The 20,155-nt window shown below is 40.7% G+C and overlaps 1 long non-coding RNA gene across 1 annotated transcript in view; it reads right to left on the bottom strand.

Annotated features, from left to right (window-relative positions):
* Positions 1-1,704: 1,704 nt before the first annotated feature.
* The window catches only part of LOC309344040, a 49,989-nt gene continuing 31,538 nt past the window's right edge, over positions 1,705-20,155 (bottom strand). Inside the window, exons 2-4 of the long non-coding RNA XR_014157570.1 lie at positions 18,308-18,370; positions 8,487-8,671; positions 1,705-1,798 (exon numbers count right to left, since the gene is read on the bottom strand). This is a non-coding gene — a long non-coding RNA (uncharacterized lncRNA). The remainder of the gene's footprint in view (positions 1,799-8,486; positions 8,672-18,307; positions 18,371-20,155) is intronic.

Here is a 20,155-nt window from a genome sequence, read left to right as displayed (position 1 = left end):
CTCCTCTCTTCCCTGTGCCTCTGCTCCTGAACCCCTGACAATATCTTTTGTAACAAATGATGTAAACGTATGGGTTTTTTTTTGTTGGTGCTTAAGCATAATAAAACATATTAAAAAATAAGTAGAAAAATAAAGCTCTGGGATTTCTAAATCGTTTTCTGTAGGCAGCAACCACTTTCCACCAGGGAAGACTAAAAGAAAAAGATCCAAAGTGAACCTTAGGCTACTCCACCAAATGTCAGTCACGCTTATGACTTCATTCACTAGCTAACAACACTGAAAGGTGGCAGTGGGCTTGTTTTTCACAAAACGATTGGGCAGAAAAGTGTTTGCACACTTGCCCTGTACAGTGAAAGACCTGGGGGCATGGGCGTAGCCAGGGGGCAGGGAGGGGCAGCTGCCCCCCAATCAATAAAAATCAATAAAAACACATCGCTAACTGAGGTTCTGGTCCTCCTAACCAAAGGCTTGACCCCCCCCCAACAAAAATCCTGGCTACGCCCATGCCTGAGGGTCTCAAATTTCAGCGGCCCCTGTGCAGCACGAAAAATCTGTGTGTTCCCCCCCCCCATTTATCGTGCTTCATTCTAAATCTAACATCCCCTGAGGTGCCCCCGAGGCTCAGCATCCATGGGACCAGAGCAGTTTCTTTTTAAAAAATAATAATAAATGTTTGCTCAATTTCCACATAAATTATCAAACCATATAATCACCTACATAATTCCCCCCTTTTTTATTCCCCCACCCTCCTCCCCACCAAGGACTTCCCTCAGCTCCTCTCCCTGATTTCGCTGCACATATTTTCTCTGCATCTTATAAAATTGTATATATCCTTGCATATCTGTCCATCATGTTATCAATCAATAAATTTGTGTATGTTTATTCAAAACCTGCCAAGGAGTCCAGTTCATTTTGTTGTGTTTTTAAATCATTTGTATAAAGTTCCCATTCCCCCCTGAAATCACAGTTGTTCTTGTCTCGCAGTTTGTATGTCAATTTAGCCAGTTCTGCATTATTATATAGACTATTTAATTGCTCATCGTCTAACATTGTGTATGCCATCAAATGCCAACAGTGTCCTTCAGCTCTCTATATTGGACAAATAGGCCAAACCTTACGCCAAAGGATAAACGGACATAAATCTGACATCAGGAATCACAAGACAGAGAAACCAGTAGGAGAACACTTCAATCTCCCAGGACATTCTATACAAGATCTCAAAGTAGCTGTTCTATTACAAAGGAATTTCAGAAATAGACTGGAAAGAGAAGCTGCTGAATTGCAACTTATTACCAAACTTAAAACCATGGAGAGACCTGGTCTGAACAAAGACATTGGATTCTTATCTCATTATACATGACAAAGCCATTTTTCACCTTCTCACCCCTTGCTTTTTCCTGTAAGACCTATTGCAGTCGTTAAGAGTCGTCAACAGGCTCATCACAGCTATCTGCCAATCACCCATTCCCACCACCCTTCTGAGTAATACCCCTACCCACCTTCTCACTATATAGAAGGGTCTGGTGACTTCTGTTTCAGTGTATCTGAAGAAGTGTGCATGCACACGAAAGCTCATACCTAGAACTAACTTAGTTGGTCTTTAAGGTGCTACTGGAAGGAATTTTTTGTTTTGACTATGGCAGACCAACACGGCTACCTATCTGTAACCAGTTCTGCATAGTTCATCAATTTCTCTTGCCACTGTTCTTCCATCCATGTGCTATCAAGACTCTTGCCGCTGTTGTAGCATACATAAATAAGTTCCTTATTTTCCTTGGCAGGTCTTGTCCTACAATCCCTAGCAAAAATGCTTCTGGTTTTTTTTACAAATGTCATTTTAAACATTTTCTTCAATTCATTATATATCATTTCCCAAAAATTTATTTACATTCCCACAACATATGATAAAAAGTCCCTTCTTTTTCTTTACATTTCCAACAAATGTTAGAGCCGGTTTTATACATTTTTGCTCTCTGTACTGGTGTTATATACATCATTTTCATATAATTTTTGGGACCAGAGCAGTTTCACTCCCCTAAATCTGCCTCTGCCTATTACCTGTGTCCTATAAGGGCTACCTAAACTGTACTGACTCTCACATGGAATCCAGACCAGCTCATGGTTCCAAAGGACTACAATGTGGAAGGGAAGGGAAGGGAAGGATTCAAATCACTTTGGATTCCTGCCCTATGTGGCCCTCAACCCACGACTTCCAAGAGAAAGAGGTTGTCTCTCAACAGAAACAGATTGCCCATCCCTGCCTCAGAATAATGGGAGTCGAACTACGAACCCTTTCCCCAAAAGACTGCAGCTGTGTCATGTTCCAAGCTGCAAGAGGCAGGAAATGTTCCTGTTACGCTCAGAGTACTTGAGGTTTTATGATATCATTATGCAAAAGTGTTTCTTTTTGTCCCTTTTACTTTCTCATAATTCAAAACGGGGCGAAAGGGGTCAAATTCCCTTCTCCCCTGATGAACATTGGGCAGGGGCCAAGCATGCAAAGCAAATGTTTCAAAAAGTTATGGGCTTGTGAAAATGGCGGTTATAATGGAAACTGTTTTACAACATTCATTATATCAGCACGAAGCATGCCCGTTGTAACACGCGACATCATCAAGAGCTTGTCATCATTGAGCCGAGCTGTTAATTAACTACAGGGAACGCTGCAATCAATTCTTTGCAAGCAAGCTACACGCATGCTTTTAAAGAGCATTTCATAATATCTGTTTCAAAGGGAGTTTTGAAGATGTTCTGGAATAAGATAAACACCAGGCAGAATAGTAATGCTTCCTGGCCTAGTTCACTGGCACAATCCACTTCTTGAAAAGGAGGAAAGGAACTTTGTGTAATCAGGCAACAGTGATAATATTTTATTTGGATCGAATCCAGCAAATTCGGAATCGGAGTTCATACCTTAAAAACTGAATGGGTGCATACTGTGTACAGTATGTCATTCAGGCACAAAAAATAGAGAGAGAGCACAATTAACAGCGCTCTTCCTTTCCTAACTGTCCAGTCCAAACTCCTCTTGACACTACCAAGCACAACACTTTTCTGCAAAAGGTATAATTCATCTTTCTTTTCTTTTTAAAATAAAGCACATGCATCCTTGCACACCTGCCATCCAGCAAAACTCTACAAGTCATATGATTCTATGGTTCTTCGATTTGGGGTGAGGGGTGGATAGCAGTCAAGTACATAGATAGCAGTCAAGTACAACATTCCTTGTTTTCCTAGAGTGGACATGCAAGGGGATGCTTGGTCCAGCCAGTCGGAACTTCCTGTTTCCTCCTGGGCTGGGACCATAGCTGTCAACTTTTTCCTTTTCCGAATAGGATTCCTTGCAAGAAAAGGGAAAAGTTGACAGCTATGGCTGGGACATACTTCCTTTTGCATGTGACTAAAGGTGGGCATGACCTTACCTGTGCAGGTAACAAAAGCTCAAGGCATGCAGCCCTCCTCCCTCTCTCTTTGACTTCCTCCATTGTTGGACCAGCAGCTTTTTAGCTAGAGAGGCTTTCAGCCAAAAGAGGACAAAGGGATTATCTCCATATGGGATAGACCCACATGTATATACTTTGCAACTAAGTCTGCCTTTAGGGATCCAACTGTGAACTGATGATGTAAGTACAGTGGCACCTTAGGTTACATATGCTTCAGGTTACAGACTCCGCTAACCCAAAAATATTATCGTGCTCTGGCGGCGCGGCAGCAGCAGCAGCAGGAGGCCACATTAGCTAAAGTGGTGTTTCAGGTTAAGAATAGTTTCAGGTTAAGTATGGACCTCCGGAACAAATTAAGTACTTAACCTGAGGTACCACTGTAAACTTCTTTTATATACAGTGGTACCTTGGGATGCAAAGGGGATCCGTTCTGGAAGCCCGTTCGCATCCTGAAGCGAACACAACCTGCGTCCGCGGATCACGTTTCTCCGCTTCAGCGTGTGCGCATGACGTCATTTTGACTGTCTGCGCATGCACGTGCGGCGAAACCCCGAAGTAACGCATTCCGTAACTTCCGGGTCACCACAGAGCGCAACCTGAAAATACTTAACTTGAAGCACATTTATCCCGAGGTATGACTGTACTTTAAACAAGATTGTGGCATGTTCATTCTTTTAAGAGGGATATAAGGGGACTTACCAGGAATCTAATAGTAAGAGGTTTAAACAAGCCTGCATCCAGCTTTCAGCTGTGCTTTTAAAAGGGGAATATAAAACTCTGCTAAGTTATAGAACTTGCTAGCACAAGTTAGGAAGGATATCAATAAACAATATATCCTCTCCTGCCTCCCTGAACATTCCGACAGGGGGTAGGGTAATCCTGATGTATATTTTGCTCTAGAAGTCTTAATTTGGTCAGAATTGAGTATACACTTGCAAAGTTAATGCTAAATACATTACTTCTGGTAAATGAGCCACCATAGCCGATAGAGGGCCATGAAAATTTGTGTCCTGGGCTTTTTAGACATGTCTACCCATGTGCTATCTGAAACCAAAACTGAACATTGGTTGCCAGATGTGAATTTTTTTTCAGCTCTCCCACCCCACTAATATGACTGAACAATCTCACGACTGGCACATTCCTACTAAAAAGGAGTTTATTTGGCAACATTCATGAAGATTTGGTAAAAATATGCACCTTGTATTGCACGATGGAATATAATATATTTTACACCATTTGTTCTTCTTAAGCTTTCTATTATTGTGATTATAATTATTTTATTATCTTGTAATTTAATCAGGGCCGTCTTTAGCCAGGGGTGCAGGGCACCCAGGTGCCAAATTCTAGGGGGCACCAAATATATTCTGGGGGGCATCTACTGTATACCGGTCAGTAAACAAAAAGTAAACAAAAAAAACAAAAGCAGCTATTTTTGCTGCGTCGTTGTTACAGGTGAGCGATTCTCCTCCCCCCAAACTCAACAACCTTGGGTTCACCCCCCTCCTAAAAAAATTTGGGGCGGCTAAACTAAATTTGTTGGTGCTGAATGGACTATATGGAAATGGCGGAAATGACTGGCAGAATCCGAGACCAGGGAGAAGAGTTGGTGGAAGAAGATTGGAAGAAATTTAAAATCTATCTACAGAAACACTGTAAAATTTTTTGAATGTTAATGACGTTGAAATGAAATGAAGTGGTTCTAGTAATAAGGTAAAATAAGAATATGCAAGAATGGATTGATATTAGACAAAAATTTGAAGCTATAATATGTGAGGATAAATAATTAAGGGTAAATTAAGAGGGTATGAATTTGCTGAACAAATTTTTAAATGGAATACAAAAAAGGGAGGTGTGAGGAAGTCAGGAAAATAAGTAAATGAATGGTAAGAAATTAAAAAGAGGGATTTTTATTTTTATTTTTTTATTTTTATTTCTATGTTAAATTTTGGTTTTTGTATTTTTCTTGTGTTTTTTGTTTATCGTCTTGTAACTTTTTTCTTGTTAAAAAATTAATAAAATATCATTTAAAAAAAAACAAACATTTGTTGGTACTGAGCAGGTCTTTGTACCCAGGTGGCGCATATGCTAAAGACGGCCCTGAATTTAATTCTTTCTGTTTTATGGTCGTTTTTAAGTAAAGAGAGGGTGAACCTATGGAATCAGCAGCTTGCCACAATCAACCCCTTGGAACTTTCTTCTCTATTAGGGCTGGTGCTGTGATGTTTTTATTGCAAGAATCAGTATGTAATCTTTTATATGTATCTCTTGTCTGTGGATATGCATATATTAAAAGGGGGAAAATACAAACCCTTCATTACAATAAAATTATATGTGTGGGTGGATCTACGCACAGGAAAAAACCGTTATAAATAAGTCAGAAATAAAATTGTTATAACAAAAGAAAAAAAAACCCTATGTAAAAACTCAATAGAAAGGTTTTGATCTGTCTGGCGCCATCTGGTGTTGCATGTTTATAACACATTCAAATCACTCTTTTTTTTTTTACTAATGTAGCTGAGTCCTGTGTGTCTGTAGGTAAGTAATGCCCTGTGGACTGTCCAGAAAATTGGCTGCCCAGATAAATTTGTGAACATCATTCGGCTCCTCCATGATAATATGACAGCAACAATCGCAAGTAACAATGGCTCTCACAGTGGGATCAGGTGTTAAACAGGGCTGCATTATCGCCCCAACTCTATTCATTATTTTCATCGCCATGATCCTACACTTTGTCAAAGGGAAACTCCCCTCTGGAGCAGATATCATATATCAAACAGATGGAAAGCTCTTTAATCTGAGCAGGCTGAAAGCAAAGAGTAAGGTTACCGTAACTTCCGTCTTAGAGCTTCAGTATGCTGATGACAATGTAGTGTGTGAACGCTCAGAGGATGACCTCCAAACCATCCTAAATATCTTTGCAGAAGCCTATGAAAGCTTGGCCTATCAGTCAACTTCCAAAAAAAGCCAAAGTGCTGCACCAACAAGCACAAAACAAACCCTCTGCAGTGCCACAAATCCAACCCAATGGTGTAACGCTGGAAAATGTTGGTCACTTCTCCTACCTGGGCAGTTATTTTTCAACACTGATACCAAAATCCAGCATCACCTTAGCTCTGCAAGTGCAGCTGTCTCCCGATTGAAGTGCAGAGTGTTTGTGGACTGGGACATTCACAGGGAAACCAAAATGCTTGTTTACAAAGCTATTGTACTACCAACCTTACTGTATGGTTGTGAAATGTGGACCACTTATAAACGCCATCTCCAACTCCTCGAAAGATGCCATCAATGGTGTCTCCAAAAATTTCTACACATCACTTGGGAAGACAGGCGAACTCATGCCAGTGTACTGGGAGAAGCAAAGGTCACCAGTGTTGAAACAATGATTCTTCAACATAAACTTCATTAGACTGGTCACATTGTTCAGATGCCTGATTATCATCTTCCAAAGCAACTACTCTATTCCGAACTTAAAAATAGAAAGTGTAATGCTGGTGGTCAACAAAAGAGGTTTAAAGACTCTCTCAAGGGAAAAAAAGTAGAAACACTGACAACTGGGAAACACTGGCCTGCAAGTGCTCCAACTGGAGAACAGCCTTTACCAAAGGTATCATAGGCTTTGAAGACACTCGAACTCAGGACACAAAGGAGTAACGTGCTAATGCACACTTGGCAAACCCTCACCGTGATCAACTCCTGCCCAGAAACCTATGTCCCCACTGTGGAAGGACGTGTGGATCCAGAATTGGCCTCCACAGTCACTTACGGAAAAAGAAGAAGAAGAGTTTGGATTTGATATCCCACTTTATCACTACCCGAAGGAGTCTCAAAGCGGCTAACATTCTCCTTTCCCTTCCTCCCCCACAACAAACATTCTGTGAGGTGAGTGGGGCTGAGAGACTTCAAAGAAGTGTGACTAGCCCAAGGTCACCCAGCAGCTGCATGTGGAGGAGTGGAGACGCGAACCCAATTCACCAGATTACGAGTCTACCGCTCTTAACCACTACACCACACTGACTCACTGTTAAAATCATGTTCATGGAAGACAGTCTTACTCGGCTATGAGGGATCGCCAAAGATGAAAAAGAACCAGTACAGACAGAACTTACTTGGAGGCACAAACCGTATTTTTCGTTCCATAAGACACACTTTCCCCCTCCTAAAAAGTAAGGGGAAATGTTTGTGCGTCTTATGGAGAGAATGCAGGGGGGAGGCAGGCAGGAAAAGCTCCTGTGGGCTTTTGCAGGAGGTGGGGGAATTGCCAAAGCTGCATGCAGCTTCTCCTGGCCAGAGAGGCTGCGCGCGACTAAAGAGGAAGCCAGGACAGTGAGCAGGATCCTGCTGGCTTTGCTCTTTGGGGCTGGGGGGGGGGGGAACCTGGGCTTCCCCCGGCAGCCCTGAGAAGCTTTGGGAGAAGCGGAAAGGCTAATATATTTTTTCTTGATTTCCCCCTCTAAAAACTAGGTGCACCTTATGGTCAGGTGCGCCTTATGGAGCGAAAAATACGGTATATAGAAAAAGTGAAATACTTCCAGTGGGGTGGAAATTCAGTTACTCTTATCTTCCCCTCATTGCTTAGAGTGGAAGAGCAGTGACTGGCTTGTGCTAGGATCCCACTTATCTGGAAGCAGACTCCGAGCCGATAGTTTAACGTTAAGCAACTTTTGTATATGACTTCAGGCGCTTGTTCTGCTGAATGCTCACTGTCCATGTTCACAGTCTTATTCAGCATTCTGAGCTAAATTTCCCTCTCTGGGAAATGACACTCTGTTTGAAATACAGCTGAGTAGCACAAGAGAATAGCTCTGCATTTGGATGCTTCAGCTGAGATTCTTACCTTGCGAGGGGTTAAGTTAGATGGCCCTCAAGGATCCTTCCAACTCTAGATTTCTATGATTCGAGGTTTTGCATTCCCAACAAAGGAATTGTGAACTTTGATGAGGTCACTAATTTATGCAAGGTTACAGAATTTAGGTTCACTTCAGAATTTGGGTCCACTTAATTGTGTTTATGCACCCAACCCTGGGGCATACGTTTTTGGCTTACCTAGATATTGAAGATTATGCCTCAGCTGTGACATAATCTGCTTTGACTCTCCCTTTATATTTGTATATTTGCTTCTGCAGTGTAAATTGCCTCTCAGCTGCCTTTTCTCTTCCTCTCTTCAGAGGTTAGTTTGTTTTCTTAGCACAATTATTGCCACGTGGCTTGCCTTTCTGCCTGGATCAAATCTGAAGAGAGAGAGGGAGATAAAGGACTGATAAAATCTAGCTGCGCTATGAAATAAAGAGCAGGCTCTCTTGGCTGCAGTGTAATCCCATCTGCTGCAAGAGGAGGTGGGTTGTACAGAATAATTTAGTATTTGAGCAAGCTTAATCGTGGCTTGGCTCTGCCTCTGAAAATATGTGCAGTTATCAATTAGAGCTTAAATTCTTACAAGGCAGAGAGACTGTGTCTCTGAACGTGTCCAGAGGAGGGCAACCAAAATGGTCAAAGGCCTGGAAACGATGCCTTATGAGGAACGGCTCAGGGAGCTGGGCATGTTTAGCCTGGAGAAGAGGAGGCCAAGGGGTGATATGATAGCCATGTTCAAATATATAAAAGGATGTCACATAGAGGAGGGAGAAAGGTTGTTTTCTGCTGCTCCAGAGAAGCGGACACGGAGCAATGGTTCCAAACTACAAGAAAATATTCTACCTAAACATTAGGAAGAACTTCCTGACAGTAAGAGCTGTTCGACAGTGGAATTTGCTGCCAAGGAGTGTGTTGGAGTCTCCTTCTTTGGAGGTCTTTAAGCAGAGACTTGACAACCATATGTCAGGAGTGCTCTGATGGTGTTTCCTGCTTGGCAGGGGGTTGGACTCGATGGCCCTTGTGGTCTCTTCCAACTCTATGATTCTATGATTCTATGACTGCCAATCACTTAACAGGGTCTAGATTCCAAGCTCAAGTATAAAGCACGGCTCCAAACCCACATTTCCCAATATGAATGTATTAGGCAAATTAGGTGGGTTAGTCAAAATGTTGTGTTTGTTTTGGATTTCTGTGTTCCAGTTTGTCTACTGCAGAGAAGGAAAGGTGGGACACAGAAGTGCTGGAGTACCTGTGGACCAAGGATTGGGACCAGAAAAGTATGGAGTGCAAATGTCCTGTTTCTTAAAAATGGTTTTTAAAAAAATGAATTTTGAAGAATTTTTAATGAATTTTTTTAAAAAAAAAACCAGAAGCATTTTTACTTAGTATTATAGGTCAGGACATTAATAGGCAAGATGTTAAATTTTTTTTATATGCAACAACTGCGGCAAGAGTGTTGTTAGCCCAGAAATGGAAACAAGAAGAAATTCCGACGAAAGATGAATGGCAGACGAAATTAATGGACTATGCAGAACTGGACAAAATGACAGGAAGGATTCGAAACATGCGGGATCAGAGATTTACAGAAGATTGGAAGAAGTATATGAATTATTTGAAGAGCAACTGTAATCAACAAATTACGCTATTAGGACTACAATAAGTTTTGTAAGGAGAAATGTACGAAGTGTTACAAAGTAGAAAAAGATAGAGATATTGGTTATGAGTTTGAAATGTGATAGGGAAGATAAGAAATGCATACAGAGAGATTAGACTGGAAAATTTTCAGACAGGATTGATGGAAGTCAAAAATTTGAATATGATGTAAAAGTATGTTTAATTACAGTTGAAAATGATGTGTTAAAAAAACTAATAAAAAATTATATACAAGCAAATGTCCTGTTTCTTATTTTATGATCACTATTACTTAGTTCACTTGTAGTTTTTCAAGCCGTAGGTAGCAAATGCCCAGTTGCTTTCAAAGTTTCCACAAGACCATGAGGGCCAGAAACTTGCTTGGTTTTAAAAACAAAGTCTCAAATTGTCTGGACCAATTTTGTATTAGAACCATTATTCTTTACTTTCCAACAGGCTCACAGCAAGCCTTTCACTTTGGTACATGAGGTATTTACACTTTCTTCCAACATCTATACTCCACAGCGGGTTTGAGTTACAAGTAAGTTAGAATAATTAGGCTTTAATTGCATTATTTCTACATTAATGTGCTCGGTGGGGTGTCAAGAAACATACTTGCTATCCAAAGGACTGCTTGTCACCAGGTGGAGTCCGGAATTCCTAGCTAAAGTGCACTTAACACTGTGAAATAAAGTCATTTTTTTAATGGGAATGAATTGTGCAAATGATTTTACACTCTACAAATGGAGTCAGGCACCCTCAAACTCGGCCCTCCAGATGTTTTGGGACTACAATTCCCATCATCCCTGACCACTGGTCCCGTTAGCTAGGGGTGATGGGAGTTGTAGTCCCAAAACACCTGGAAGGCCGAGTTTGGGGATGTCTGAACTGAGTAGTTAACGAGAAGTAAGAAGCAAATTTTTCAGAATATGAATATCAAATTGTGCAGTGAATATCATGGAAATCAAAATATTATAGCAGAGAGAATCCTTCCCATGTTTTAAACTGCACATTAAAAAAACACCTCAGGATCAGTGTGGTTGAACACACTGAATGATTATTCAGTGGCATTATAAACAAAATATGCATCCCAAAACCACAAATGATTTGCTTAAGCATGACCTGACCTGTTTGCTACTTATCATAACAAGAGATATAACAAACAAACAAAAGTATCTGCTTTCTCGAGTACTAACCTGGATGAACTTCAAGATCAAGGCTAGAAAAGGCTGTTATCTCAGTACCATCATTTGATGTTTAAGGTGAGATTCCTGCATTACAGGAGATTGGGCTTGATGACTTTCGCGGCTCCTCCCAACTCTACGATCTACGATTATAGGTCAGGTGGTTCCATGAGGCAGGGCCATCTCAGTCTCTTCTGGTTTGGGGGTTTCTTAAGAACCCCAGAAGAAGGGTTCTTAGAAGGGTTCTTAAGAAGGGACGTGAGTGGCGCTGTGGGTTAAACCACTGTGCTGTTTGGGCTTGCCGATCGCAAGGTCAGCAGTTCAAATCCCCGTTACCCACCCGGGAAGAATGGCAGATGAAAGTGATGGACTATATGGAACTGTCGGAAATGACTGGCAGAATCCGAGACCAAGGTGAAGAGTCGGTGGAAGAAGATTGGAAAAAATTTAAAGTTTATTTACAGAAACATTGCAAAATAAAGGAATGTTAGAAGGTTGTTGGAATGAAGTAATGTGGTTTTAGTAGAAATGATATAAAGGATTAGGTTAAACTTGATTTATTAATTAGTGAAAGACGAGAATTACAGTATATTAAGATAAATTATTAGGATAAAAACAAACATGGAAAGGATTTGCTGAAACATCTAACTGAACTAGAATACAAAAAAGGGAGGTGTGAGGAGGTCAAGGAAATAAGTAAAGGAAAGAAAGCTATGTAAAGGTCTGATCTGGTTTTTTTTTTAATTGTTTGTTTGTATTTCTTATGTCTTTTTTATTTTTATTTTTTATTGTTCCTTTTTGTAATCTCCAAAATTTGAATAAATATTATATTTAAAAAAAAAAGCAGTTCAAATCCCCGCGACAGGGTGAGCTCCCGTTGCTCGGTCCCATCTCCTGCCAGCCTAGCAGTTCGAAAGCACGCAGTGCAAGTAGATAAATAGGTACCGCTCCAGCGGGAAAGTAAATGGCGTTTCCATGCACTGCTCTGGTTTGCCAGAAGCGGCTTAGTCATGCTGGCCACATGACCTGGAAAAACTATTTGTGGAAGCGGACAAATGCCGGATCCCTCAGCCTATAAAGCGAGATGAGCGCCACAACCCCAGAGAACTTTTTATTTCAACAAGTTTTTTTATCAGCCACTTTTAGCCAGTTTTGTGACTGGTACTTTTTTTGAAGTTCGTTTGTCTGTTTCGTGTTTTTTTTACTTCTGCTACATTTAGCTTTTTCTCTATTTTGTTTTTATGTTGTGTCTTTCTTTAACGCACTTTGAATATTTCTAAGAAAAACAGGATATGAATAAATCAACAATAATGACAATAGGTACATGCATTTTGCAAAGGGCATTCCTCTTTCTGCAATGCAGAAAAACTTGCCCTTTTTCCAATGTAAAGTTGAGTACATCCAAGAGTAGTAAACCTCTAAATCTTGCTAAGAATCTTTTCCCAAACACCAAAGTCATTTTACCACACCTGCGTTGGAATCTGAAAAGTTTGCCCTGGTTAGCCCAAAAAACTATCTTTCTTTCTTTTTTTCCTGTGGGTGATTTGATATATATATATACATATATATATATATATATATATATATATATATATATACGATGATATTTTATTAAGTTTTTGAAAAATTACATATATTAAAAAAGCCATTTCAAACATTAAAATACAGAGTTATTTCAAACCCTTAGACCTCCTTCCCTCCCTCCATGGTTCCATCTTTAAGATTAAATTTATTGCATCTTTTACCCTTATCTATCTATTATATAACCATAATTACCATTAAAAAATTCACATTACAAGTGTCTTTACTTCGGATCTTCCCCATCAGTTTCTCCATCTCCTCATACTCCATCAGTTTCGCCTGCCATTCTTCTTTTGTTGGTACTTCTCCCTCTTTCCATCTCTGGGCTAGTAGCATTCTCGCTGCCGTCATTGCATACATTAAAAGTTTTTTATCTTCTCTTGGAAAGTCTTCACCTGTTATACCTAGTAAAAAGGCTTCTGGTTTTTTGACAAATGTATTTTTAAATATTTTCTTTAACTCATTATATATCATTTCCCAGAAAGCCTTTACCAATGTGCATGTCCACCACATATGGTAGAAAGTGCCCTCTTTCTCTTTACATTTCCAACACATCTAAAAATTTGTTTTGTACATTTTAGCAATTTTGCTCGGTGTTACGTAGATACCAACGATACATCATTTTCATATAATTTTCTTTCAACAAACAGCATGCAGTAAATTTTATTTCTTCTTTCCATAACTTTTCCCAAGACGAAAGTTGGATATTATACCCAAAATCTCTAGCCCAATGTCTTAACTTCTTCGTCTTTGGTATGCCATTCTATTTTTTTAAAAAAATATTTTTATTAATTTTAACATATAAATTATAAAATGTACCACAAAACTTTTCACTTATACAATCTTTTTAGTCTTCCATCAGCACCTCTGATGATCCACCGTTTTAACCACTTCTTATGCATTTCTTAACTTTATATTGCCTTTACATCTCTTAACAAATCATCCTCCCCCTTGTCCATTTTTACAATACTTCTAATAATACTCCTCACAAAACTTCTTGCAACCCTACAAACATCGTCTGTTCTTCACAATTACTTTTCAAATAGTCCGTAAATTTACTCCAGTCTTCCATGAATTTCTGGTCTTGCCGGTTTCGAATCCTTCCTGTTAGTTTATCTAATTCTGCATAGTCCATTAACTTCATCCTCCATTCTTCAATCGACGGTAACTCTTCTTGCTTCCATTTTTGGGCCAATAATATTCTTTCTGCTGTAGTTGCATATAAAAAGAGCTTACATTCCTTTCTATTTATGTCACTCCCCACAATGCCCAATAGAAATGCTTCTGGTTTCTCTATAAATGTATATTTTAACATTTTTTCCAACTCATTATATATCATCTCCCAGAAGCATTTCACCTTTTTACATTCCCACCACATGTGATAAAATGTTCCCTCTTTTTCTTTACATTTCCAACATTTATTACTGACTTTATACATTTTTGCTAACTTAACAGGTGTAATATACCATCTATACATCATTTTCATCACATTTTCTTTTAGAGCATTGCATGCAGTAAATTTTAAGCCTTCCTTCCATAATTTCACCCAATCATTCAGCTGTATATTATACCCAAAATCTTTGGCCCAGTGAATCATAACCATTTGGTGTGCCATTCTAAAAGTAATTTTGTACATCTTTGATAACACTTTCACATTATTTTCCAGCAGATCTATTTCAAACCTCGATCTCATTGTATCAAAACCCTTCTTTTTGTCAACCTTAAAAACATCATTTAATTGGTGATACTGAAGCCCCTCTGTGCCCCCTGCCGCCACCGGACCAGCGCTGGTCTGCCAGGTGGGGATGGGATACACTGGCGGAGAAGGGGGGTGCGATGGGAGCAGACCGCCCCGGATGTCATCCCTGAGGGGGGTGACATCACTGCACCACCCCCGGGATGCTTGCTGCAGGCAGCGCCCCCCTGGGACGCTCAACGCTTGACGCGGGCGGCGCCCCATGAGATGCTTGCCCCGCCCCCATGGGCAGCTAGCCCCGCCCCTGAGTGGACAGCATGTGTGCCAATTCGGGTGCCAGAGCAGCTAGCTCCACCTCTGGCAGGACAGGTCACATGACACAGGGTCCCCTCAATGGGGTTTTTTTTAAAAAAATATTATTTATTGAGATTTTACAAAATCATAACAAAATACAGCAAAAAAAGAGAAAACAGAAAACAGAAAAATACAAGATACAAAAAACAAAAAATAGATAAAAAAGAAAAGGAAAAAAGAAAAAGTCCATCTTTCCCTTTTTAACTTTAAAGCTCATTACTTTGTTTCCTTGACCTCCTCACATCTCCCCTTTTTGTATTCCCATTTACATAATCAAATCAGCAAATCCTTGCCCTCTTTCAATTTATCATCTTTAACTTTGTGTCTTAACATATCACAACTCAAATATCTTCATCCATCAATTCATTTTTGCATACACTTTCTAACTTTATCACTAATGCCACTTAATTTTTAATCCAACATCATTTTAGCATTCATAAATTTTACACTGTTTCTGTAGATAGTCTTTAAATTTCTTCCAGTCCTCTTCCACCAGCTCCTCTCCCAGGTCTCGGATTCTGCCAGTCATCTCCGCCAACTCCATATAGTCCATCACTTTCATCTGCCATTCTTCCAGGGTGGGTAAATCTTATGTCTTCCAATACTTTGCGATAAGGATTCTTGCTGCTGCTGTAGCATACATAAAAAATGTTTTGTCCTTCTTTAACACCAATTGGCCGACCATGCCCAGGAGAAAGGCCTCTGGTTTCTTCAGAAAGGTGTACTTAAACACCTTTTTCATTTCATTATAGATCATTTCCCAGAAAACCTTAATCTTTGGGCACGTCCACCAAAGGTGAAAGAATGTACCCTCAATCTCTTTACATTTCCAACATTTAATATCGGGCAAATGATAAATTTTTGCAAGCTTGACTGGGGTCATGTACCACCTGTACATCATTTTCATAATATTCTCTCTTAGGGCATTACAAGCCGTAAATTTCATACCGGTGGTCCACAACTGTTCCCAGTCCGCAAACATAATATTATGACCAATATCTTGTGCCCATTTAATCATAGCTGATTTAACCGTTTCATCCTGCGTATTCCATTTTAACAGCAAGTTATACATTCTTGATAGTATCTTAGTTTTGGGTTCTAATAATTCTGTTTCCAATTTTGATTTTTCCACCTGGAAGCCAATTTTTTTGTCCAGATTGTAGGTTTCTCTTATTTGAAAATAATGAAGCCAATCTCGCACTTTATCTTTTAATTTCTCGAAGCTCTGCAATTTCAATTTGTCTCCTTCTTGTTCCAATATTTCCCAATACTTCGGCCATTTGGCCTCCATATTGAGTCTTTTAAAAGCCTTTGCTTCCATTGGTGACAACCACCTTGGGGTTTTATTTTCCAATAAGTCTTTATATCTTATCCAGACATTAAACAATGCTTTCCTGACAATATGGTTTTTAAATGCTTTATGTGCTTTAACCTTGTCGTACCACAAATATGCATGCCACCCAAAAGCATTATTGAAACCTTCTAAATCCAAAATGTCTGTGTTCTCAAGAAGCAGCCAGTCTTTCAGCCAGCAAAATGCTGCTGATTCATAGTAAAGTTTAAGGTCTGGCAGGGCAAATCTGCCTCTTTCCTTTGTGTCAGTTAATATTTTAAATTTTATTCTAGGCTTCTTGCCCTGCCAGACAAATCTAGAGATATCTTTTTGCCACTTCTTGAAACAGTCCATCTTGTCCAAAATTTGCAGTGATTGAAACAAAAACAACATTTTTGGCAGTACATTCATCTTTATAGCTGCAATTCGACCCAACAAGGAAAGCTTCAAATTTGACCATATTTCTAAGTCTTTTTTCACTTCTGCCCAACATTTCTCACAATTATCTTTAAATAAATGGGGGTTTGTAGCACTGCCACTCAATGTTCTCCCGCCACAAGCCACCTAATTTCCCACACTTCAGCAGAGCCATTTCCCGAACTCCTGTCATGCCAGCTTTCAATCACTTTTCACAGGGCAAAGAGTGGGAATTCCATCTCGAAACAATTGGCATAGATTAGGGGTCCCCAAACTAAGGCCCGCGGGCCGGATAAGACCTGAGGGACTCGTTTATCCGGCCTACGGCGCCCCCCGTCACCCGCTGCCGCCGCCCGCTCTTACCGGCACTGTGCTGCACAGCTTCCCGCTTCCAGGTTGGTGGAGCACCAGAAATAGCTTGCGCGCATGCGCAAGCGTTATTTGCACATGCGCAAGCATTATTTCCGGTGCACATCCGGGTCGGAGGAGGCCCATGCCCATGCGCAAAAGCTATTTCTGGTGCTCCTCCGACCCGGAAGTGCTCCGGAAATAGTGTGTGCGCACGTGTATGGGCATGTGCCTGCTGGAGACACCGGCCCGAGGCGTGGTAAGTTTGCTGACCCCTGGCATAGAGGGACCCTCAGGAGGGCAACTGCTTTGCCTTTCAGATCCCTGCCAGCGTTCACCAAAACTGCTTCTCTCTTGTTCCGACTGTTCACAAAAGACCCCGTTTCCCCCAGCAAGAAACAGTCCCCACAAATCAGTCTGGGGGAAAGGGTTTGTGAGAACCTAGTTGTACAGACAGACAACAGCCGTCGCCAGATGTATCCCATAAAGCCGATGGTGCTTTGTTCTAATGCTAAGTTCTAGTGTATTAATAATTAAACCCCACCCCCACCCCCTCAGTAATCTGGGATCTATTTCCTCTTTAATGGACGGGGCTGTGGGAATTTGGAAACTGCTGTGTTGCAGCTATTTAACTTTAATTTTACAAGAATCAAAAATAGACAACTGAAAAATACACAAGCTTGCTGTTTCCAATTAAGAAGGGATTTCTGTGAATTCTCTTGCCACTGGCAATCTTCGTTAGAGAAAGAGCAAATGGTAAGATGGACAAAAATCAGCTAGGAATAGGGGTAGTAAGCCCCCCCTTTTTGTCCAAGATAGTGTATTATAGATGTATAGATAGTGTGTGTTTGTGTGTGTCTACACAATATAGTTAAATATATACACACATATATACATACACACACACTCTCTCTCACACACACATATATATAGTCTGCACAGTATAGTTAAAGCTATGGTTTTCCCAGTAGTGGTGTATGGAAGTGAGAGCTGGACCATAAAGAAGGCTGGACCATAAAGAAGGTTGATCACCGAAGAATTGATGCTTTGGAATTATGGTGTTGGAGGAAACTCTTGAGAGTCCCATGGACTGCAAGAAGATCAAACCTATCCATTCTGAAGGAAACCAGCCCTGAGTGCTCACTGGAAGGACAGATCCTGAAGCTGAGGCTCCAATACTTTGGCCACCACATGAGAAGAGAAGACTCCCTGGAAAAGACCCTGATGTTGGGAAAGAGTGAGGGCACAAGGAGAAGGGGACGACAGAGGACGAGATGGTTGGATAGTGTTCTCGAAGCTACCAGCATGAGTTTGACTAAACCGCAGGAGGCAGTGGAAGACAGAAGTGCCTGGTGTGCTCTGGTCCAGGGGGTCACGAAGAGTCGGACACGACTAAATAACTAAACAACAACACTTTTTGTACAGCAAAAAGGATGTGTAGGTGAAAGGAACTGGGGGAAGAACCTACCTGCATCTTGGCTTCCCATGCTCTGCAACTTTCGGCTCCTTTTTCCCCAACACAGTTTCAGTGCTGAAAATGACCCAAGCCAGAGACGAAAGTGCTTGTTAAAATTTCTATGACACACTGGGCAATAGTTATAGGACATAATATAGATTTGGGCCTCTGCAGAAAACTTTGGAAGAGCGATCTGAAGTTCACAGCATGTTATTTTTTTGAAGGAGAACTACCTGAAAATGATTTATACGGTGGTACCTCTAGTTGTGGACACGATCCGTTCCGGGGTGCCGTTCAAACCCCGAAAAGTCTGCAACCAGAGCGGCGCTTCTGTGCAAGCGTGGAGCGCAATAGAGCGCTTCTGTGCATGTGCAATGCACGCAGAACACTTCTATGTGTGCCTGCATGGCAAAACTTGGAAGTATACACTTCCAGGTTTGCCGCGTTCGCAAGCCAAAAAGATGCAAAATGAACCTAACGCAACCCGAGGTATGACTGTAGATGGTATTTAACTCCGAGGAGACTTGCTAAAATGTATAAGTCCGAATCAGATAAGTGCTGGAGATGTAATAAGGTTGAGGGTACGTTTTATCACATGTGGTGGACTTTTAAAAAGGTAAAAGAGTATTGGGAAATAATTTATAATGAATTGAAAAAAATGTTTAAAAGTACCTTTCAAAAAAAAACACCCCAGAGTCCTTTTTGTTGGGGATAATTCAGAGGGAAATTCCCAGGTGTTAAAAAAGACTATTTATGTACGCGGACTGTGTTTTGTTAGCCCCAAAATGGAAAACAAGAGAGGTCCCAACCAAAGAAGAATGGCAACTTAAACTGATGGAATATGCACAGCTTGCAGATTTAACATATAGAATAAGAGAACAAGAAGAGTGTACGTTTAAAGAAGACTGGAAAATGTTTACTGAATATATGGGTGAAAATTGTGTTCATTTAAAAACACTGGTAGCAAAAGGCGAAAGATTTACACGATCTGAGGTGAAAAACACTGGTAGCATTAAGATAAATTCAACAGTGTAAACAAGTTTTGACAGATGTAACAATGGATTACTGAATGGTTTCGTTCATGTAAAATACGCAGGGATGTATGGCATGCAAAATGAACCATGGAAAGAGAAGAGGGAAGTCATTGATTTAAGGTTGTTTAAATGAACATTTTGGAAGGTAAATAAGAAAATTTAATAAAAAATTATATATATACAGTGGTACCTTGGTTTGCATACGTCTTGGTTTGCATACATTTTGGATTACAAACATGTCAAACCTGGAAGTGCATGTCCCAGTTTGCAACATTTTTTGGATTACAATCCATTTTTTTTTTGGATTATAAACAAATTTTTTTGGAGGCCCCATTGGCGAAAGCACGCCTTGGGTTACAACCTGTTTTGGTTTACAAACAGCCCTCCAGAACGGATTATGGTTGTAAACCAAGGTATCACTGTATATATAAAGAAAGTGCTTGAAGCAGTGGAGCATGGATGGGAAAAGGGCAGCAGGAGGCCTTCTCTGACTTTGCACATGCACACACCCACACCCCTTTTTGGTGGACCTCCCTGCTTTACGCAAGGACAGGGCAGGTACAAGGATGTGACGTAGACAGGATGTCTGCAGCAGGGAGACCAGCTATGTGCTCTCTCAATCCCTGTCCATCACAGCTGATAAAATCCAATAGGGGGGCGGACTGAGGGAGGTATGCATATCTCCTTGAAAGAGGTAGTGGTGTGGCCCCTCTTGAACAGGTGCTTCCTACATCCAGTAGTTTTAGGAAACTACCACCCAGATGTCAGCATCGCCCTTGAGCCAGTGTCACCAACTGGACTCATGCACTTCAACCCCGACTGGGCT

This window comes from Podarcis erhardii (assembly GCF_964252035.2).
Source record: "Podarcis erhardii genome assembly, chromosome: 6".
NCBI lineage: Eukaryota > Metazoa > Chordata > Lepidosauria > Squamata > Lacertidae > Podarcis > Podarcis erhardii.
This window is presented reverse-complemented; position numbering and strand designations above follow the sequence as displayed.